This window comes from Rhinoderma darwinii (assembly GCF_050947455.1).
Source record: "Rhinoderma darwinii isolate aRhiDar2 chromosome 3 unlocalized genomic scaffold, aRhiDar2.hap1 SUPER_3_unloc_6, whole genome shotgun sequence".
NCBI lineage: Eukaryota > Metazoa > Chordata > Amphibia > Anura > Rhinodermatidae > Rhinoderma > Rhinoderma darwinii.
The window spans coordinates 720,011-737,890 of record NW_027461749.1 but is presented as its reverse complement, the minus strand read 5'-3'; positions in this window follow the sequence as shown (position 1 = coordinate 737,890).

Sequence of the window (17,880 nt, the reverse complement as noted above, 5' to 3'; positions counted from 1 at the left end):
TGCCAATATTCAAAAAGTCTCCCAGAAACTCCAGTCCTGTACGTGTCACCTCCACGTGTCACCTCCTGTACGTGTCACCTCCTGTACGTGTCACCTCCTGTACGTGTCACCTCCTGTACGTGTCACCTCCACTGTGGGGGATGTGTGCAGGTTTTCTAGGAGACGCTGTCCTGGAGGATCACAAGGTATAACGGATATCAGGGTGGGATTATGAGGGGTCCGCCCTGTCACTCTGATCTGTTCCACTTCTATAAGGATCGGGGAGTCACTGGACGTCATTTATCTTTATTTATCCAAAGCATTTGATCCTGTGCCGTATAAAGGGCCGGTACATAAACTGAGAATTCCGGGACTGCGGGAAACGTGTGAAATTGGGTAAGTAACGGGCTCAGTGATAGTGAATAGAGGGGTTATTAACAAAATATACACAGTTACTAGTGGTGACCACATGGGGCAGTGTTAGAGGGGATCACAGTTACTAGTGGTGACCACAGGGGGCAGTATTGGAGGAGATCACAGTTACTAGTGGTGACCACAGGGGGCAGTATTGGAGGAGATCACAGTTACTAGTGGTGACTACAGGGGACAGTTTTCTAGGAGATCACAGTTACTAGTGGTGACCACAGGGGACAGTATTGGAGTGATCACAGTTACTAGTGGTGACCACAGGGGGCAGTATTGGAGGAGATCACAGTTACTAGTGGTGACCACAGGGGGCAGTATTAGAGGAGATCACAGTTACTAGTGGTGATCACAGGGGGCAGTATTGGAGGATCCCAGTTACTAGTGGGGACCACAGGGGTCAGTATTAGAGGAGATCACAGTTACTAGCGGTGACCACAGGGGTCAGTATTGGAGGATCCCAGTTACTAGTGGGGACCACAGGGGTCAGTATTGGAGGATCACAGTTACTAGCGGTGACCATAGGGGGCAGTTTTAGAGGAGATCACAGTTACTAGTGGTGACCACAGGGGGCAGTATTAGAGGGGATCACAGTTACTAGTGGTGACCACAGGGGACAGTATTGGAAGGATCACGGTTACTACTGGTGACCACAGGGGGGCAGTATTAGAGGGGATCACAGTTATTAGTGGTGACCATAGGGGGCAGTATAAGAGGGGATCACAGTTTTTTTGTTTTTTGTTTTTTTTAAAGCCCGAGCCATGCTTTCTATCACCCAAGTGCATAAAAAGTGCAGAGGTGCCACACAAAAAGTGCACAAGGATGCGGTCTATCGCAGCCCTTCTCTTAAAAGAGAGAGGCCCCGCATAACCATTCCTCGACCCTCCAAGCCTTAGGCCTAGATGATCAAGGATCGATGATCCCCCCTCGCCGAAGCTTAGGGAGTCCCAAATACACTCCTAGGCTTCTACCTGGGCTGCCACCCCAGTGTCCACCTAGGAGCCTGCATCAAAGGTGCACCTCCCCTCCGAAGAAGGGAGGCCGGGTTGCAGGGGAAAACGGAACCAGATGGCCACACATTTTCCCCCTAGACCTCAGGAGGGTCCCAAAAGGGCACCGCATCCCAAAATCCTTGTGACAAACGTGACAAACACACAGTGAAAAACAAAATTAAATAAGTGGATGTGCGCTGTGATACAGCCTGGACATCCTCCAGGTATAAAAAAATTCCTCATCTTCCAGCCAGAAGGCCGGGAGAAAAAAGGTGTGTGCTTAGAAGTGTGAAAGAAGAGTGCGTGCAAATGTGCCTTCACTCAGTGGGATCCCACCCCCAGTGAGTTAGGGCACCCCAGGGTCACCAGCCCTGGGGCACATAGCAACTCGGGCTTTCAAACTACCCGACCTCCTGACCTCGATCCGGCGGTCGCCTGGTCACCTACAAATGGTACCTTTAAACCAAGTGCGTACACCAGAGCGATGACCGTTGTGGTTCCCTGCCCTCACCTCGGCGTTCTGTCATCCCCCTACGATGGCCCATCAACCACCGGCAGGGATGATTACTAACCTCAGCTTGAGCAGGTACTACACTTGATCTTAGCCAAAAGGCAGAAAAGCGATCACAGTTATTAGTGGTGACCACAGGGGGCAGTATTGGAGGGATCAGTTACTAGTGGCGACCAAATGTGGCAGTATTAGAGGAGATCACAGTTACTAGTGGTGACCACAGGGGTCAGTATTGGAGGGGATCACAGTTACTAGTGACCATAGGGGGCAGTGTTAGAGGGGATCACAGTTACTAGTGGTGACCATAGGGGGCAGTATTAGAGGGGATCACAGTTATTAGTGGTGACCACAGGGGGCAGTATTGGAGGGATCAGTTACTAGTGGCGACCACAGGTGGCAGTATTAGAGGAGATCACAGTTACTAGTGGTGACCTCAGGGGTCAGTATTGGAGGATCACAGTTACTAGCAGTGACCACAGGGGTCAGTATTGGAGAAGATCACAGTTACTAGTGGTGACCACAGGGGGCAGTATTAGAGGAGATCACAGTTATTAGTGGTGACCACAGGGGGCAGTATTAGAGGAGATCACAGTTACTAGTGGTGACCATAGGGGGCAGTATTAGAGGGGATCACAGTTATTAGTGGTGACCATAGGGGGCAGTATTGGAGGGATCACAGTTACTAGTGGCGACCACAGGGGCCGTATTGGAGGAGATCACAGTGGTGACCACAGGGGTCAGTATTGGAGGATCACAGTTACTAGCAGTGACCACAGGGGTCAGTATTGGAGGAGATCACAGTTACTAGTGGCGACCACAGGTAGCAGTATTGGAGGGATCACAATTACTAGTGGGGACCACAGGGGGCAGTATTGCAGGGATCACAGTTACTAGCGGTGACCACAGGGAGCAGTACTGGAGGGGATCACAGTTACTAGTGGTGACCACAGGGGTCAGTATTGGAAGGATCACGGTTACAGCAGTGACCACAGGGGTCAGTATTAGAGGAGATCACAGTTACTAGTGGTGACCACAGGGGGCAGTATTAGAGGGGATCACAGTTATTAGTGGTGACCACAGGGGGCAGTATTGGAGGGATCAGTTACTAGTGGCGACCACAGGGGGAAGTATTGGAGGGATCACAGTTACCAGTGGTGACCACAGGGGGCAGTATTGGAGGGATCACAGTTACTAGTGGGGAGCACAGGGGTCAGTATTGGAGGATCACAGTTACTAGTGGTGACCACAGGGGGCAGTATTAGAGGGGATCACAGTTATTAGTGGTGACCACAGGGGGCAGTATTGGAGGAGATCACAGTTACTAGTGGTGACCACAGGGGGCAGTATTAGAGGGGATCACAGTTATTAGTGGAGATCACAGGGAGCAGTATTGGAGGGATCACAGTTACTAGTGGTGACCACAGGGGGCAGTATTGGAGGAGATCACAGTTACTAGTAGTGACCACAGGGGGCAGTATTGGAGGGGATCACAGTTACTAGTGGTGACCACAGGGGGCAGTATTAGAGGGGATCACAGTTATTAGGGGTGACCACAGGGGGCAGTATTGGAGGGATCACAGTTACTAGTGGTGACCACAGGGGCAGTATTAGAGGGGATCGCAGTTATTAGTGGTGACCACAGGGGGCAGTATTGGAGGGATCACAGTTACTAGCGGTGACCACAGGGGGCAGTATTGGAGGGGATCACAGTTACTAGTGGTGACCACAGGGGACAGTATTGGAAGGATCACGGTTACTACTGGTGACCACAGGGGGGCAGTATTAGAGGAGATCACAGTTACTAGTGGTGACCACAGGGGTCAGTATTAGAGGGGATCACAGTTATTAGTGGAGATCACAGGGAGCAGTATTGGAGGGATCACAGTTACTAGTGGTGACCACAGGGGGCAGTATTGGAGGAGATCACAGTTACTAGTAGTGACCACAGGGGGCAGTATTGGAGGGGATCACAGTTACTAGTGGTGACCATAGGGGGCAGTATTAGAGGGGATCACAGTTATTAGTGGAGATCACAGGGAGCAGTATTGGAGGGATCACAGTTACTAGTGGTGACCACAGGGGGCAGTATTGGAGGAGATCACAGTTACTAGTAGTGACCACAGGGGGCAGTATTGGAGGGGATCACAGTTACTAGTGGTGACCACAGGGGGCAGTATTAGAGGGGATCACAGTTATTAGGGGTGACCACAGGGGGCAGTATTGGAGGGATCACAGTTACTAGTGGTGACCACAGGGGCAGTATTAGAGGGGATCGCAGTTATTAGTGGTGACCACAGGGGGCAGTATTGGAGGGATCACAGTTACTGGCGGTGACCACAGGGGGCAGTATTGGAGGGGATCACAGTTACTACTGGTGACCACAGGGGGGCAGTATTAGAGGAGATCACAGTTACTAGTGGTGACCACAGGGGTCAGTATTGGAGGGGATCACAGTTACTAGTGACCATAGGGGGAAGTATTAGAGGGGATCACAGTTATTAATGGTGACCATAGGGGGCAGTATTGGAGGGATCAGTTACTAGTGGCGACCACAGGTGGCAGTATTAGAGGAGATCACAGTTACTAGTGGTGACCTCAGGGGTCAGTATTGGAGGATCACAGTTACTAGCAGTGACCACAGGGGTCAGTATTGGAGAAGATCACAGTTACTAGTGGTGACCACAGGGGGCAGTATTAGAGGAGATCACAGTTATTAGTGGTGACCACAGGGGGCAGTATTAGAGGAGATCACAGTTACTAGTGGTGACCATAGGGGGCAGTATTAGAGGGGATCACAGTTATTAGTGGTGACCACAGGGGGCAGTATTGGAGGAGATCACAGTTACTAGTGGTGACCACAGGGGGCAGTATTAGAGGGGATCACAGTTATTAGTGGAGATCACAGGGAGCAGTATTGGAGGGATCACAGTTACTAGTGGTGACCACAGGGGGCAGTATTGGAGGAGATCACAGTTACTAGTAGTGACCACAGGGGGCAGTATTGGAGGGGATCACAGTTACTAGTGGTGACCACAGGGGGCAGTATTAGAGGGGATCACAGTTATTAGTGGTGACCACAGGGGGCAGTATTAGAGGGGATCACAGTTATTAGTGGTGACCACAGGGGGCAGTATTGGAGGGATCACAGTTACTAGTGGTGACCACAGGGGCAGTATTAGAGGGGATCACAGTTATTAGTGGTGACCACAGGGGGCAGTATTGGAGGGATCACAGTTACTAGCGGTGACCACAGGGGGCAGTATTGGAGGGGATCACAGTTACTAGTGGTGACCACAGGGGACAGTATTGGAAGGATCACGGTTACTACTGGTGACCACAGGGGGGCAGTATTAGAGGAGATCACAGTTACTAGTGGTGACCACAGGGGTCAGTATTGGAGGGGATCACAGTTACTAGTGACCATAGGGGGAAGTATTAGAGGGGATCACAGTTACTAGTGGTGACCATAGGGGGCAGTATTGGAGGGATCAGTTACTAGTGGCGACCACAGGTGGCAGTATTAGAGGAGATCACAGTTACTAGTGGTGACCTCAGGGGTCAGTATTGGAGGATCACAGTTACTAGCAGTGACCACAGGGGTCAGTATTGGAGAAGATCACAGTTACTAGTGGTGACCACAGGGGGCAGTATTAGAGGAGATCACAGTTATTAGTGGTGACCACAGGGGGCAGTATTAGAGGAGATCACAGTTACTAGTGGTGACCATAGGGGGCAGTATTAGAGGGGATCACAGTTATTAGTGGTGACCACAGGGGGCAGTATTGGAGGAGATCACAGTTACTAGTGGTGACCACAGGGGGCAGTATTAGAGGGGATCACAGTTATTAGTGGAGATCACAGGGAGCAGTATTGGAGGGATCACAGTTACTAGTGGTGACCACAGGGGGCAGTATTGGAGGAGATCACAGTTACTAGTAGTGACCACAGGGGGCAGTATTGGAGGGGATCACAGTTACTAGTGGTGACCACAGGGGGCAGTATTAGAGGGGATCACAGTTATTAGTGGTGACCACAGGGGGCAGTATTGGAGGGATCACAGTTACTAGCGGTGACCACAGGGGGCAGTATTGGAGGGGATCACAGTTACTAGTGGTGACCACAGGGGACAGTATTGGAAGGATCACAGTTACTAGTGGTGACCATAGGGGGCAGTATTAGAGGGGATCACAGTTATTAGTGGTGACCACAGGGGGCAGTATTGGAGGGATCACAGTTACTAGTGGCGACAACAGGGGCCGTATTGGAGGAGATCACAGTTACTAGTGACCACAGGGGTCAGTATTGGAGGATCACAGTTACTAGCAGTGACCACAGGGGGCAGTATTAGAGGGGATCACAGTTACTAGTGGCGACCACAGGTAGCAGTATTGGAGGGATCACAATTACTAGTGGTGACCACAGGGGGCAGTATTGGAGGGATCACAGTTACTAGTGGTGACCACAGGGGCAGTATTAGAGGGGATCACAGTTATTAGTGGTGACCACAGGGGGCAGTATTGGAGGGATCACAGTTACTAGTGGTGACCATGGGGGACAGTATTGGAGGGATCACAGTTACTAGTAGTGACCACAGGGGGCAGTATTGGAGGGATCAGTTACTAGTGGCGACCACAGGGGGAAGTATTGGAGGGATCACAGTTACCAGTGGTGACCACAGGGGGCAGTATTGGAGAGATCACAGTTACCAGTGGGGAGCACAGGGGTCAGTATTGGAGGATCACAGTTACTAGTGGTGACCACAGGGGGCAGTATTAGAGGGGATCACAGTTATTAGTGGTGACCACAGGGGGCAGTATTGGAGGAGATCACAGTTACTAGTTGTGACCACAGGGGGCAGTATTAGAGGGGATCACAGTTATTAGTGGAGATCACAGGGAGCAGTATTGGAGGGATCACAGTTACTAGTGGTGACCACAGGGGGCAGTATTGGAGGGATCAGAGTTACTAGTAGTGACCACAGGGGGCAGTATTGGAGGGGATCACAGTTACTAGTGGTGACCACAGGGGGCAGTATTAGAGGGGATCACAGTTATTAGTGGTGACCACAGGGGGCAGTATTGGAGGGATCACAGTTACTAGTAGTGACCACAGGGGGCAGTATTGGAGGGGATCACAGTTACTAGTGGTGACCACAGGGGGCAGTATTAGAGGGGATCACAGTTATTAGTGGTGACCACAGGGGGCAGTATTGGAGGGATCACAGTTACTAGTGGTGACCACAGGGGCAGTATTAGAGGGGATCACAGTTATTAGTGGTGACCACAGGGGGCAGTATTGGAGGGATCACAGTTACTAGCGGTGACCACAGGGGGCAGTATTGGAGGGGATCACAGTTACTAGTGGTGACCATGGGGGACAGTATTGGAGGGATCACAGTTACTAGTAGTGACCACAGGGGGCAGTATTGGAGGGATCACAGTTACTAGTGGTGACCACAGGGGCAGTATTAGAGGGGATCACAGTTATTAGTGGTGACCACAGGGGGAAGTATTGGAGGGATCACAGTTACTAGCGGTGACCACAGGGGGCAGTATTGGAGGGGATCACAGTTATTAGTGGTGACCACAGGGGGCAGTATTGGAGGGATCACAGTTACTAGTAGTGACCACAGGGGGCAGTATTGGAGGGGATCACAGTTACTAGTGGTGACCACAGGGGGCAGTATTAGAGGGGATCACAGTTATTAGTGGTGACCACAGGGGGCAGTGTTAGAGGAGATCACAGTTACTAGTGGTGACCACAGGGGGCAGTATTGGAGGGATCACAGTTACTAGTGGTGACCACAGGGGGCAGTATTGGAGGGGATCACAGTTACTAGTGGTGACCACAGGGGGCAGTATTAGAGGGGATCACAGTTACTAGTGGTGACCACAGGGGGCAGTATTGGAGGGATCACAGTTACTAGTGGTGACCACAGGGGGCAGTATTGGAGGGGATCACAGTTACTAGTGGTGACCACGGGGGACAGTATTGGAAGGATCACAGTTATTAGTGGTGACCACAGGGGGCAGTGTTAGAGGAGATCACAGTTACTAGTGGTGACCACAGGGGGCAGTATTAGGCTATGTTCACACAGAGTATTTTGGGGGAGGAATATCTGCCTCAAAATTCCGTTTGGAACTTTGAGGCAGATATTCCTCTCCCTGCACGCCGATTTTCGCGGCAATTATCGCGCCGTTTTTCGCCCGCGGCTATTGAGCGCCGCGGGCATAAAACAGCGAGATATACGCTTTCTCCTGCCTCCCATTGAAGTCAATGGGAGGTCGGAGGCGGAAGCGCCCGAAGATAGGGCATGTCGCTTCTTTTTCCCGCGAGGCAGTTTTACTGCTCGCGGGAAAAAGACGCCGACGCCTCCCATTGAAATCAATGGGAGGCGTTCTCGGGCCGTCTCTGCCGAGTTTTGCGACGCGGTTTCCGCGTCAAAAAACTCTGCAAAATACCCCGTGTGAACATAGCCTTAGAGATCATACTATCTGTTTTACCTACATTCTGAATAATGAGTTAATTATAATGTTTGTTTGCACGATTAGATTTCTGTTATTCATGTAGATATTATAGATAATTATGAGATTCAGATTTACCATAATGATAATAATAAATGTATTTACCGGCTTTTATACACGGATTGAAGCGAGTGATTTATTGTGTAATAATCACCATCACCTCAGCTCCCCATATACTACAATCCTAGTGTGTACTGACACTTACTGCTGGACAAGAACGATTTATGAGGTGAAACATTGCTCTAAACCAGGGGTCTCAAGCACGCGGCCCGCGGGACACAGAGCCGCTAGACTCTGGAATTCCCTGACATCGCTTTCCATATATGGACAGTGTGTCAGGGTCTTCCCCAGAGCGGAGTCCCGAGCAGAGCGCTAGTACAGGCTCTGCTCCGGGACTCTGTGGAATTCCCTGACATCGCTGTCCATATATGGACAGTGTGTCAGGGTCTTCCCCAAAGCGGAGTCCCGAGCAGAGTGCTAGTATCGGCTAAGCTCCGGGACTCTGTGGAATTCCCTGACATCGCTGTCCATATATCTTGCCATTTTTTCTATATGCGGCCCACTTACCCTGCCGAGTTTGAGACCCCTGCTCTAAACCATGGATGAATAAACATTAAATATCACCTGTGAGGGGCGCTGCTCCACTGCTTTTCTTACTACGGTTACTAGTGAGGTCCACAGGGGTCAGTACCACTTCTCCTGTCCTGTATACTGGGTGTAATTCTCAGTATCTGTATTATTCTGTATATATGGACACTGCACAGTACCACTTCTCCTGTCCTGTATACTGGGTGTAATTCTCAGTATCTGTATTGTTCTGTATATATGGACACTGCACAGTACTACTTCTCCTGTCCTGTATACTGGGTGTAATTCTCAGTATCTGTATTATTCTGTATATATGGACACTGCACAGTACCACTTCTCCTGTCCTGTATACTGGGTGTAATTCTCAGTATCTGTATTATTCTGTATATATATATATATACATTGCACAGTACGACTTCTCCTGTCCTGTATACTGGGTGTAATTCTCAGTATCTGTATTATTCTGTATATATATACGCTGCACAGTACCACTTCTCCTGTCCTGTATACTGGGTGTAATTCTCAGTATCTGTATTATTCTGTGTGTATATATATATATACACTGCACAGTACCACTTCTCCTGTCCTGTATACTGGGTGTAATTCTCAGTATCTGTATTATTCTGTATATATATACACTGCACGGGACCACTTCTCCTGTCCTGTATACTGGGTGTAATTCTCAGTATCTGTATTATTCTGTATATATGGACACTGCACAGTACCACTTCTCCTGTCCTGTATACTGGGTGTAATTCTCAGTATCTGTATTATTCTGTATATACACTGCACAGTACCACTTCTCCTGTCCTGTATACTGGGTGTAATTCTCAGTATCTGTATTATTCTGTATATATTACACTGCACAGTACCACTTCTCCTGTCCTGTATACTGGGTGTAATTCTCAGTATCTGTGTTATTCTGTGTATATATATATATACACTGCACAGTACCACTTCTCCTGTCCTGTATACTGGGTGTAATTCTCAGTATCTGTATTATTCTGTATATATGGACACTGCACAGTACCACTTCTCCTGTCCTGTATACTGGGTGTAATTCTCAGTATCTGTATTATTCTATATATACACTGCACAGTACCACTTCTCCTGTCCTGTATACTGGGTGTAATTCTCAGTATCTGTATTATTCTGTATATATGGACACTGCACAGTACCACTTCTCATCTTTTTAATAAATGTTAACAAACATACACATGCCATAAATCCGCACATACAATACACGGGTCATAAACCAACACAAACTGAACAAGTTATAAACACATTATGAATCTCGGCCGCCTCCTCTCTGGTCCAGATCACATTCCTACCAGCACTCAGTCTTCTGTAGTATTATAACTCACATCATCCACACATCACTCTCATCATCCACACGTCACTCCCATCAGTATAAATACAAATACACAAAACTCATAGTCACAAATCAATCCAGACGCCTCAAAAGAACAAAATCAGTAACAGTCTAAAAAATAAATAAAATTGTTAAACCACAATAAAACCAAAAACTGACCCTAACCGGTCCATGTGCCCATCAAATTATATTAACCAAGGAAAATGAGAAATTCCTACATGAGAAAACAGAAGATGTGCCTAATTGGCAAATAACCCCCCCTTTTTTTTTTTTTTATAATTTTGAATTTTTTTTTTTTTTTTTTTACATTTTTAAATTTTTTATTTTTTTTTTTTTTCCCCTCCACCCTTTTTCTTAACCACAAATCCGCAATATGAATACCAATTAGTAACCAATATATACAATATATACAAAACAATACTGAACATACATATATATATAATATCTACATTATACCCAATTCAAGACCAATGTCTAGTCCAAAGTCCGTACCTTTAAGCTCCGACCGACACCATCGTCCATCCTTCAATGTCTCTTTGATCGGGCCCGGCTTTTTCTTATTATTTGTACCACCCCTCCCCCCCTTTCCCCCCTCCCCACCTAACACCTAACCCCCTCACATCTATACAAAAATACTACACTCTACAAGATATAGTAAGTAAAGACTCAGCCTGTACAATGGCATACATTACCTGACATAACACATAACACATCCTTAACAAATCCTACCCACAAGGCCCTGGTTCGGTACCTGCAAGCCCTATATCCGTCATCAACTATAAAGAAAACAAAAAGCTACAGTGACAGCATTAGCCCCCCACCAGGAATAGAGACGACTAGACTAGGGCACGCTGAAGGAAAAACCCCTCCAAAGCATGGAGGCCCTACTCGTGCCCAGTCTCTCGAACTCCAAAGAACGAACCTTCCCCAGGTCACCGAGAATGTTCCTCACCACCTCTTCCTCCGGGAGGGTTTTTTGTCTGGTTGATACAAAACACCGTGCGTTCCACGTGCCGTACCTGACCGCTAAGCTGACTAAGAATAAAGTGCCCCGATCTCGACCACCCAGGTGTCTGAATGTTCCATAGGCCCATTCCGCATAGGAGAGACCGGTCAGACCAGGCCAACCAATGGAGGCACCCACCCTGCTGTAGACCCCTGTATTGAGGGGACAATGAAGCAGGAAGTGCTCCATGCTTTCCAGCACGCCGCCACACTCCTCCCGGGGACAACCCCTTTCCTCAGGGTTCCTGTGTTTCAAGTTGTCCCTCACATACAGTTTCCCATGGAAGCAACGCCAAGCCAAGTCCCAAAACTTTAAAGGGATCCTACTAGAATTTAAAACCCTCAAACCAACCTCCAGATCCCGACTTGGGCAGTCCCTGAGCGCCAGGGGCTTCTGGAAATGGGTCAACAGAACCCTGTTGTCAAGGAGCCTCCTTGACAGAGTCCTGATCTCCCACATCCCCAGACCCCACCGGCGAATTGTTTTCAGAACCACGGTAGCGTAAGCCGGAAGATGCCCATGCGGCGTGCGAAGGTCCTTCACTTGCCCTCCTGTCTCCCATTCCTGGAAGAAAGGCCGAAACCACCCCCTGCAGGAGACTACCCACGGAGGAGCCCTCTCTTGCCAGAGGTTTGACATGTTGATCTTTACAAAGGTATTAACCAGGAATACCACAGGGTTGACCATACACAACCCCCCTAGTCTCCTCGTACGGTATGTCACCTCCCTCTTGACTAGGTTCAGCTTATTCCCCCATAACATCTGGAAGAACAAGCTGTAGACCCGAGTCCAGAGAGGTTCTGGCAAGATGCAGACACTGCCCAAATAGATTAACAAAGGGAGCAGGTAAGTTTTGATCAAGTTGACCCTTTCTCTGAGGGTCAAAGACCAACCCTTCCACTGGTCGACCTTCTGAGCGGCGATCTTTAGCCTGCTGTCCCAATTTTGTTTGGGGTAATCCCCCTGGCCAAATTCGATGCCGAGAATTTTTACAAACTCCTGAGGCCCTGGAAGAGTGTCCGAGAGATCAAAGGTAGGATCTCCCCCTCCCAGCCAGAGACTCTTACACTTATCCTGGTTGATCATGGACCCGGATGCCTCCGAGTAGCGGTCAACTTCAGACATCACCCACTCTGCCTCCCCTCTCGAGGACACAAAGACGGTGACGTCATCCGCATACGCCACCACTCTCAGAGTGGCTTCCGAGGCTGCCAAGTCCATGCTGACTCCCACCAACGGTCCACGATCTACCCTCCTAAGGAAGGGGTCAATCGCGAACACGTATAAAAGCGGGCTCAGCGGGCAACCCTGGCGAACCCCAGACCCAACCTCAAAAGAGCGGCCAATCCAACCGTTCACAAGCGGAAAACTCTCTGCCCCTGCATACAAGATCTTAAGCCAATCAACAAACCCCCCCGGCAGACCATACCTCAGAAGGACCGACCAGAGATACTCGTGATCAACCCGATCAAACGCTTTTGCCTGATCCAAGGACAGCAAGTACCCCTTCCAACGGCCCGCCCTACTCTGCTCCACTGCCTCTCGGACACCGAGTACAGCGCTAAACGTGCTGCGGCCTGGAACAGAGCAATGCTGAGCCCCCGAAAGGAGCCGGGGTGCAAATTTCACCAGCCGATTAAACAGCACCTTTGCCAGAACCTTTCTGTCCACATTGAGTAGCGCTATGGGACGCCAATTCTCAATGTGCGATGGGTCTTTACCCTTTGACAGGATGATCAGGGCCGACCTCCTCATTGACTTCGGCAAAGTGCCCGAGGAAAGACACTCATTCAACACCTCAGTCAACAGGGGAACTAAAATCTCCTTAAAGGTCTTGTAAAATTCAGACGTTAAGCCATCTGGACCCGGCGACTTCTTGAGTGCAAGCCCTTCAATCGCCAGTCTCACTTCCTCTTCCCTGATCGCCTCTGCCAAGGCACCAAGAGAGGGGTCTACTCCTGGTTCGGGGACAGTTTCAGCCAGGAAAGCCGACATTGCATCCCGATCAAGATCCATCTTTCCCAAGAGGTGCGAGTAAAAGGATCTGACGACCTCCAAGATCCCTGATCTGGACCTTTTCAGGGATCCTGTACTGTCCATCAGTCCTGAAACCACTTTACTATTTACTGACATCTTGCAGTTCTTGTAGGGGTCGGGCGAGCGGTACTTCCCAAAATCCCTCTCAAAAACTAAAGATGCGTGTCTATCATACTGGCAACTCTTAAGCAAAGATTTCACTCTGGAGATGTCCTCGCGGTCACCTCCAGTCGAGACAAGATGCTCGAGTTTCCTCCTCAGGCCCTGATACAGGCGGTACCTGTCCAGGCTCCTGAGGCTCGAGAGCTGGCGGAAGAAACTCGCCACCCTTTTTTTGAACATCTCCCACCACTCCGACTTACTGCTACAAAGATCCAGTAATGGTACCTGGCTCTGAAAGAAATCCTCAAAGGACCGTCTTATCTCCGCTTCTTCCAAGAGAGACGAATTGAGCCTCCAAAAGCCTCTTCCCATCCGGGGGGTCTCTGCAACATTCAGAGAAAATAAAATTAAACAGTGGTCGGAAAACTCCACCTCAACGACGGACACTGCCGAAGAGATGGCATCCTCCTTTAAATAAAACCTATCTATTCTAGACCTACAACTACCTCGATAAAAGGTGAATCCCGCGTGGCCTGGGGTGTGCCGGATGTGGACATCCACCAGGCGAGCCTCACTAGCTATCCTATTTAGGGCCACACAGTCATAAGTCAGCCTGTCTCTGGAACCTCCCCTATCTTGGGACCTCGTGGCAGCATTGAAGTCCCCTCCAAAGACCACCTGCCGACTCGTAAAAAGATAGGGCTTGATCCTCATAAAGAGACTTTTCCGGTCCCAGCTGGTTTGGGGACCATAGATGTTAATGAGCCTGAGCTCCTGTCCCTTCATGAGGACATCCAAGATCAGGCACCTCCCCATTTCTAATTCAATAACCCGTCTGCATTCTACCGATGCGGTGAAAAGAACCGCCACCCCGCTACCCGGCTCGGCCGCAAGAGACCAATAAGATGGTCCACGCCTCCACTCCTTTTTCGCTTTATGTATGGCTGCCAAGTCTGTCAGCCTGGTCTCTTGCAAAAATAAAATGTCGGCCTCAATTCGGCCGAGAAAATCAAAGGCCGCAAATCTAGCCTTGTCAGATTTAATGCTGGCGACATTAATAGATGCCAGCGTCAACGGGGTGGGTGCCGCCATCCTGGGTGATTGAATTAGATGACCTTTTTCCCCTTCCCCTTGCCCTTCCCCTGGTTTTTATCACTGTCTGATGAAGAGCCGAGGGCCCTTTTGAGGGATGCTGATGTGTCCATATCCTTCCCTTCCTCCACCTCCTCACCAGCACCACTATCAACCTCACCTCCAGGCTCCGGGACAGCGCTTCTCCCTGAGGGTTCCGCATGCCCTGAGGCAAGAAGCTGGACGCCCCCCACAGACCCCCTCGTCACCTTCGCCACATCCTCGCCCCCACACTCCTCATCTGAAGAGGAGATGTCCCTGAGGGTTTGAGAGAACAACAAGAGGTGAGTCGGTTGGGCTTTCCTTAGGCACCTGGACCAGGGGAGGAGAAGATTTCTTATCTCCCTTTTTTTTCTTTTTAGCACCCTGCTTGCGCTTTTCATCTAGCCACCGTCTACTGTCCTCATCCATACTTTCATATAGCGAGGAACATGAAGAAGCGGCTTCCTCCTCCCTCTCCAACCTCCTGACCTCTTCATTCAAGTCCTGTTCCCCCAGGGCCTCAGTAGCAATGACACTCGCCCCCGGAGCAGGGCCAAGGGTTACCCCAGTTGCCTGGGGCTCCCCGAGCTCCCTACTCCTTCGACGGTTCTCCAATCGCCTTAACTTGGAGGGTGACTTGCCTTTCTTCCCTGGCCCCTCAGCCCCTTCACCTCCACCAGTGCCAACCACGGCAGGAGCAACCTCTCGGCTTTCTCCCGCTGGGCCCGCCATGGCGTTGGCAAAGGAACGAGGGCAGCGACTGAATGGGTGACCTAGATCCCCACACAGATGACACCGAATATCCCCACAGGATGCGGCAAGATGACCTATCCCCCCGCACAACGCACACTTCTGCACTCTGCAGTGGGCACTGAAGTGCGTGGGGTCACCACACCTGTGGCAGAGCTTCGGCTGCCCCTGGTAAAAGGCCAGGATTCGGTCCCTTCCTAAAAAGGCTGAGGAAGGGATGTGGGTGACAGTACTTCCTGAACGCTTTAATTTAACCATAAAGGTCCAGGCCCCTGACCAGATGCCAAATTCATCCCTGTTTTTTTTGGGGACCTCCGTTACCTCCCCGTACCTGCTGAGCCAGGTCATAATGTCCATACAAGAAAGACACTCATTGCAAGTTAGGACGGTCACCTTCTTGATTTCGCTCTGACGAGACAACGCTTGTACAGCGAAGTCTCGCCAGCCGGGCTCATTCTTCACCAGCTCATAATTTGACCAAAAGAGCTCCAGGCCCTCCGGCCGAACAAAGCTGATGTCAAATACTGGGGTGCCATAGGGATGTATCAGGGCAAAGATGTCGATCGCCCTGAAATTCATCTTCAAGAGAAGCTCAACTATTTTTGCCCTAGGTGGGCACGTATCATTGCCTCTCCAGCGAAGACGAACAATATTCCTACGAGCCCCCCCAGGCCCGGCTGTCGGAAGGGTCCACACAGTTTCCCCTTCCCTTTCTTCTCGGAAAGCAGTCAGGCCATGCCTGTCTATCCAGAAGGACAGATCAACCGACCGGCCCTCTACCATTATTGTTCTCTCACCCTTTTTAAGGGCCTCCAGGAGGCGCCGCTGTAAAATACCGTCCCCAGAGCCTGAAGATGAGGAGGAGGCCCCAGCAGTGACACTGGCATAACTGCGAGTAGTCACCCCTGGGGGGGCAGATGGACCGGCCTCACTAGACCTCATACCCCTGGCAGTAACATTCCCACCACTCACCCCGGCCCCAGACAAAGGAGAGGGACCATTATCAATATCACTCATACCGGCACCATTCATACCCTCACCATTATTAACAGCACTCGTACCAACACCATTCATACCCTCACCATTATTAACACCACTTGTACCGGCACCATTCATACCCTCACCCTCTGGACCAGCAGTAAAAAGTGTTTTTGGGCCGGATGTTATCGCCTCGGTGTCATCAGGTTTCCCCTCAACCTCATTAGCGTGACATTTATTTACTTGACACAATCCTTCCTTCTTAGAGCCAGCAATGCCCAGACTCGCCCTCACCCCTGGCAAAGCTGGCTCCCGGGCTGGGGATTCATGTGACGCAGCCACCAAAGGAATACTAGTGACTGCGCCACCGGACCCAATGACCGCAAGCTTGGGGGAACATTCAACCGTGCCGTCAGTCCCAGCAGCCCCTTCATGCTGCCGCCGCTCAGTAGCACCAACGGGTTCCAGGGACACTGGAATATTCGCTGCCAGCTCTGGTGTCGAGCCGCCCCCCATTACTGAAGAGGAAACCTGAGCACCAGAGCTTTGTTCTGCACCCAACGCTGGGCCACCAACATTATCTGGCGCTATTGACGCCTTAAAAACGCCACCAAAAACGCCACCGCTACTACGACAAGCAGGGACATTAGCCTCCATTATCACGCCATCATTAATCTCCCCGCTTTCCTGCACCGGACCCACTTCAGGGCCCGGGCTAGGCTGGATCACGGGGCTTGTGCAGCGAGCTGACCCTGCGGCCAGCTGGGGTAGCACTGGGTGGGGAACAAACTTAAAACTGACCTCCTCCACGATTTTTCCAGCCTTTCTGGATTTTAGTCGCCGCCGGGCTTTGCGCTTTGCTGTGCGCTTGGCATTATCTTTCTCCTCTGGACCCAAGTCCACGCCAAAAGAAAAATGCGCAAGGCTCACCGGAGACTGGAGCTGCCGTATTTCTGCCATCAGCCTCCCACCTGAATTGCTGCTGCTGATGTCCTGGTCACAGGTGTCCCCCTCACCAGCTGAGCTGGAGTCCATGGGTAAAGCCACTTGCTCTGCAGGCAGCTCGCTGCACGTACTCCGCTGACCAGACGCACCCGGACACATCTCCTCACCCTCATCATCCGTCTGCTTTCCAGGGTCACAGACACCCTTCATTGCCCGGAACCGATCATCATTAAGGAGTTTCTCCTTGAAAGGTCCACTATTCTCCAAAATAAACTTGCGTTTTTCTTTCAGGGCACCCACCTCAGATTTGAGATCCCTGATAGTCGCCATTACTACCAACCTCTTTGCTCCAGAAGTGACGTGCGACCGAACCCGGGCTGCTTTCAGCTCCTCCTGGAGCTTCCGAATGGCCTTCCCGGCGTCCTCATACCCACGGAGGCACTCCGCAACACGGGAGCTAAAGGTGGTTGTTGACTCCGTGGCACGTAGTTCACCCCAATCTGCCTCCACACCATCATGCATGCTCTGCTGCACATCTCCAGGAGCGATCCTGCTGGCTG